The following is a 6,011-nucleotide window of genomic DNA, read 5'->3' as shown; positions in this document are numbered from 1 at the left end:
TAAACCTCTCACAATGCTGGAACCTGTCCAACTCTTATTGTTAAACATGAATGCATTCTTCTCCCAAGAGTATGGCATCAAGTATAACAATATTCAGGTGTGTGGGTATATATGTACAAAATTCTATAGTTAACATAATCATCTGAGAATAAGGTAGAGAGAGTAAAGTACATTCCGCCTCCCTACACGGACGTGGTGGCTTGAATCAATATCAGCACTAGTCCTCTCCTGGGCATACCCAAATTAACACAATTGCAACATCTACACCACTGTATCTCAGTTGTTTCATGCCTACTACCACAGTAAATGAAAGACAAACTACATCCTTTTATTGGGAACATCTTAGGCTATAAGCTCTATCTATTGTATAATTACACATTTCACTAAAACAATCACAAGGGTGGCATCTGATTTACACTCTACTGAATAAAATGCTGTATAAGGTTTCACATAAATTCTTGTAAAATGATACATTATGGCTTCTCTTACGAAACATTATTAATCTTAGAACTGAAATCAAAATTCTAACATGTTATACATTCATTCAAAGTTTGTACTGCCTTGTTCCAATGAAAGAAATAAGAACAAACAAGATATTCATGTCTAACCTCGATTGTACATATAGAAAAATTAAGACTTTTTTTTATAATGAGTTGTAAGTAAATTCCTGTTTCAACGTCAGTCAAAGGCCTTTCTCACAAGAATGTGCAGTGGTCTAACATCTCACACATCTAATTTTGCACATCTTACTCATGTATTAAGATTCTCACTGACCTACAACAGCATCATTACTGGCTAACAAGAACTGTTGGCAATACAGCCCCACGTTGTCTTTCCTTCTATGCATCAACAGCCTGACATCATCTCCGTCAGCTGTAGGGTGATGACTGGAGACTTCAAAAAGAACCTTGTTGGCCATGATACCGAATAGTTTCTCGTAGCGATTGCTTGAGGACATAGCATCAGCCTCCATCTCCAGGTAAAGCTCTTGTGATCCTCACTTGGGCTTCCATCAGAACCTGACTTAAAAATTCTGGTGAGTGGATAGCTTGGTGACTAGGATCAGTGTGGCTGCAGGTGACAGACGGTGATGTATGCCAGGGGAAGGCCTGGCACAACTGACGCAGGGGTTCCAACATCTCACGTCTCACAGACTTGAAAGACAGGGACAGATCAGTCTGTCACGGTATTGTTGCACCAGCGAAATATTGTGCAAAGTTTACCATATATTTTGTAGGTAGTGTACTGTTATCTCCAGTTTCAATTTGCAGTCTGTTTCATTCAGACATTGGAGTAATTGCATTGAGCTAATTCATGAAACTTTTTTTCATAAATGGTGATTGTCACGTATTGAAGTGTCTCTTACTGGCTCAGACAGCGACATAGATCCAAGCAATGAATGGGACTGCATTTAAGATGTGAGTGTACTGTGATTTTCCCTAACGAATGCAACAGTGATGCCAGAACGTTTGGGAATATATCATCATCACCGAGACATATGGAAAAAGTGACACGTAAATCTTGTCACCAGCATCAGGTATTGAACAGCTTGAAGTGTCTAGATCTTATCGATACTGATGCTCAAATATGCCATTTTCTGTTTAAGATAAGGCTTGACCCTAGCACATATCTCTTGATTCTCACCACATTCTTCGATAAGGTTCAAGCATGAAATCCATGTCCCCCATTATACTCTTATTAAACTTCCAGACAAGTCTTCTTTTGAATGTATCAATCTTAGGTACAGAAAACTTTAAGACTGTCAAAAATTGGAGCATGTAGCGATCTCTCAGTGCTGCATCGCTGGTAGGTCCAACAATGGCACCACCTAAAAGAGGGGAATGATCTGTGCCCTTTGTGTACCATAAGGATGCTTTGACACTACATGGTTGAATTTTACTCGATCTTGTTGGCGTCCTAATACCACTAAGCTCCTCTTTCGCATCTTGACTTGAATGGAAAGCAGCAGCAAGATACTCCTGATAAGCTTTGTGAAAAAACTGCCAAGTGTCTTGGGCTTCAACTGCCACCTTAGGTGGCGTGCTTTAAAAAGGAGGAGAGGGCATAAGGGGGATCAGTTATGTGACAATGAGCTTCTTTGCTAAGATCAGTAATCCATCTATCAAGCACTAAGGTACCATGAGAAAGAGACTCACTTGCCACTCTTGCCAGGCATTTGAGCCACTCCCAGCAGAAATGCTCTAGCACCTGTGTTTCTCTGGCTTCCGATGCAAATGCTGAACAAGGAGTTTGATGCTCAGGTCTACTGACTTTTGAAGAATGTGGTTTAGTGTATCTGGAGATGTGAGAAAGGCACTTTCCTGCTGCCATAGCTATCATTGTTTGGGTTAGGCAAACAAACTAAGTAATGCAACTGATGCTCCAGATTTTCCAGAATGATTGATGATGTCCAGACTCTATCTTGAAGTTTGCTTGCATCTCCTTCCAGCAAGGTCAACAGCTTCTCGGCCTATTCTCTCTGCTGGGTCTTATCGAAGCCCTTCATGTTTAATACAATGAATTCATTACTCAGTGGGGAAATTTTTCTTTTAGCTCTATCAGTAAACTCTGGTCAGCAGGTTATGATGACTCGACTTCGAAAACTTGGCACTAACTTCCTTCACAAGAAGCTTCACTTGGGTCCCAGCTTCATCTAACCCATCTATAATGAATAATGTCTTACAATCCCTCAGCTATACAAGGAATGCAGTGTTAAGTGCAAGCAAATACCCTCACCCATACAAGGGATGTGGTGTTAAGGACCAGCAAATACCTTAGCCAGCAAAGTTCCAACAGGACCAGTTGGTCGCAGCATATTGAAGTACTTGAACACATTCTCATTTTGCTTTGTTAATGTCTCAATATCAGCTTGGGAGAAATAGGTCACACCAGCTGTAGAGACTACAGATGGTGCATAATCACAGTTCCAAGGGCTCCACCAGCTATATACACTACAGGTGGTACATTTATTACAGTTTCGAGGGCTCCACCAGCCATAGACATTACAGGTGGTACATTCATCACCGTTTCATGGGTCTCATTAGTTGTACAAACCCTAACCGTGTATACTCTCATCTTTTGCCATTCCTCACCCAATATCTCTTCATCCCTCCTCATACAAGCCTCTTTTCTAAGCTCACTCACTGTAATCACCCTCTTTTAATTCATATCATTTCCTCTTTTCCAAAAGTTCCTACAAATTTTCACCCTTGCCTCCACTAGGAAGTGATCAGAAATCCCATTAGCTGCCTCTATCAGCTCAGTTACATGAAGTCCCATTTTAGCATGCTGTCAATAAGCATATAATTCAACAAAGCTGATCTGCTATCAACCTCCTCATTCATGTAAATTTATGTATGTCCCTCTAATAACACAAAATATTCTCAATCACACACCAATTCTTGCACACAACTCTCCGAGCCGTTCACCATTTTCTTCATACTGGGAAACCCATGCCCTCCAATCATACTGTCAAGTGCCACACTGCCTACTCTTGCATTCAAATCACCCATTACTTTTACGAGATCCCTCTCATCAAAATACCGGCACTCTCTCTCAACTCCCCAAAACACCTGCCTATCTTCCTCACTCTTCTCAGGACCAGGTGTGTAAACACTAACCATCAACCATTTCCAGTAATATACTTTCATTTTCACCTACATCAATCAGAGGTTCACTTCCTTACACTCGTTCACACATTCCCACAACTCCTCCCTCAGCTACCCCTATGCTTAATCCCTAGGAGATTGCCAAAGTAATCTTCCCCCTTTTTCCTTTACCTTAATTTCACTCAAAAGTCAAAACATTGAGTCTCCTCTCCCAAAATTTACTATCACTTCTTCTCATCCTGGTTACATCCATGCACATTCAGACACTCCAAGCTGAGCCTTCAAGAAGGATGAGCACTCATTGCTGGACTTCTTGTTCCACCCTTCAGAAAATTAAATAAAAAAATGGAGGGGGAGGTTCCTATCACCCATTTCCATCCCTTTAATTGCCTCTATGAAATGTAGGAAATAAAAGTATGATATTCTTTCTCCTCCTTCTTCAGGGATATATACTATGTTCATATATCAAATTATCAGTACAAAAACTCTACTCATCTTGCAGAGGATAATAAACAAATAATACAGTACAGTTTTTTAATTTTGCCATCATGTTACACATACGCATAACATGATCTTATCTATATTTTACAAGCTTATGCAAAGCTGCTGACACAGTAAAAAGGCTTTGGATAAAAAAAATATATGTGTATATATATATATATATATATATATATATATATATATATATATATATATATATATATATATATATATATACTCTTTAAAACATAATCTCCATAAAGTTAAGACACATGTATGGAAAACAAGAAATACTTGAGCTGCCCAAGGGGTCCACACAATAAAAAGAAAACTTACACCAACAGTTCCTGCGAAAAGATGGCAGTTTGTCAATAATGTACATTTTATATCTCACTACAAATGAGGAAACAATACATATCAAAAAGAACTTAGAGGAAAGGCATATCCGTTACCAGCACTGCTTCCTCGGCAGTTATCCACATAATACTATATACAATTTCCACTAACCTGACTTCTACTTTCAAGAACAAGCTAATGCTGAATAAAAAAATAAAAACATTAGTAATAAATAAGTTAATATAACCCTTGTCCCACATCTATGAAAGACATAAATTCAAAATATTGTTTTTATAATGTGGAAATAAACAAATGAAAATACCTGTACAAGTGAACTAAGAAAAAGCTAACATATACAGGCAACGATTACTAAATCCTTCTATTTCATCTCATTCACTTCACATCTTCCTGCCTAATATTTTTTTGCCCATATACATACAACAATAAATAAATAAAGGCAGACAGTATGAATCATGTACATGTGTATATATGTATATGTCTGTGTTTATATATATGTGTACGTTGAGATGTATAGGTATGTATATTTGCGTATGTGGACGTGTATATATATACATGTGTATGTGGGTGGGTTGGGCCATTCTTTCGTCTGTTTCCTTGTGCTACCTCGCTAACGCGGGAGACAGCGACAAAGCAAAATAAAAAAGATATAAAAAAAAAAAACATTCAACAATACACAGAACAAATGCCTCCTTTCATAAATTCCTTTTTGTTGGCCTTCTTTTCATGTGATATCCAATTCCCAACTTTAAATTCAAGTATATAATACACATAAACAAAAATATACAGAAAAATACATATCTACATTCGAAGCATTAAACCTATAAGGCAATTTATGAAGCATTTGCTTTTCCTTAAAAATTTCTTATTCTTCTCTTCCCTAACATTCATTCAACTTACTTTTAGAAAAAGCTTTCCCATGCGCTATTACCTACATTACTTGTGGGTTCATGAATTGGGTAAGATATTTCTGAAGGGAACTGTGAATATATCAATGAACAATAGTGAAAGTCCTATATACCTTGTAAAGATAATAAACGGCATATATATGGGTTCAAAAATGTTTATAAACAGCGTGGTTATGAGTGTGATTCTTTCCCACATTATTAGTTTATAAGTCACCTACACCATGGCTGTATTATCACCTGCTGATAAAAGAAAGTACAGTCTCATCGAAAAACTTCTCATTCTAAAAGTGGCCATAATTTTTCTGCTACTGGATGTAGCCCAACTTGGATGGTGCAGGAGCCCTTTCAAAAACAGGGTCCTTGGTTTTCATAATAATAATATTCATAATAATGAATTAGATTAAATTTTTCTTATGGAACTACAAAAATCAATGAAAAAAATATGTTGAGCATCTGTTAATAAATGGCAAGTACACAGAAAGAATGTTTATGAGCAATATAATCATGAGTGATGATTGCTCATTTATATGGTGACAACTTCCCACATCAAAAGTTCATGAGTTAGGCAAAAGGATTCTCATGCGAGCTGCATAAAAATCAATGTAATATATAAAAAATGTACTGCACATTGACAAGTACAAGATGACAAATAGTTAGCACA

Source organism: Panulirus ornatus, chromosome 25 (genome assembly GCF_036320965.1).
Source record: "Panulirus ornatus isolate Po-2019 chromosome 25, ASM3632096v1, whole genome shotgun sequence".
Lineage (NCBI taxonomy): Eukaryota > Metazoa > Arthropoda > Malacostraca > Decapoda > Palinuridae > Panulirus > Panulirus ornatus.
Note: the sequence above shows the minus strand (reverse complement) of the source record.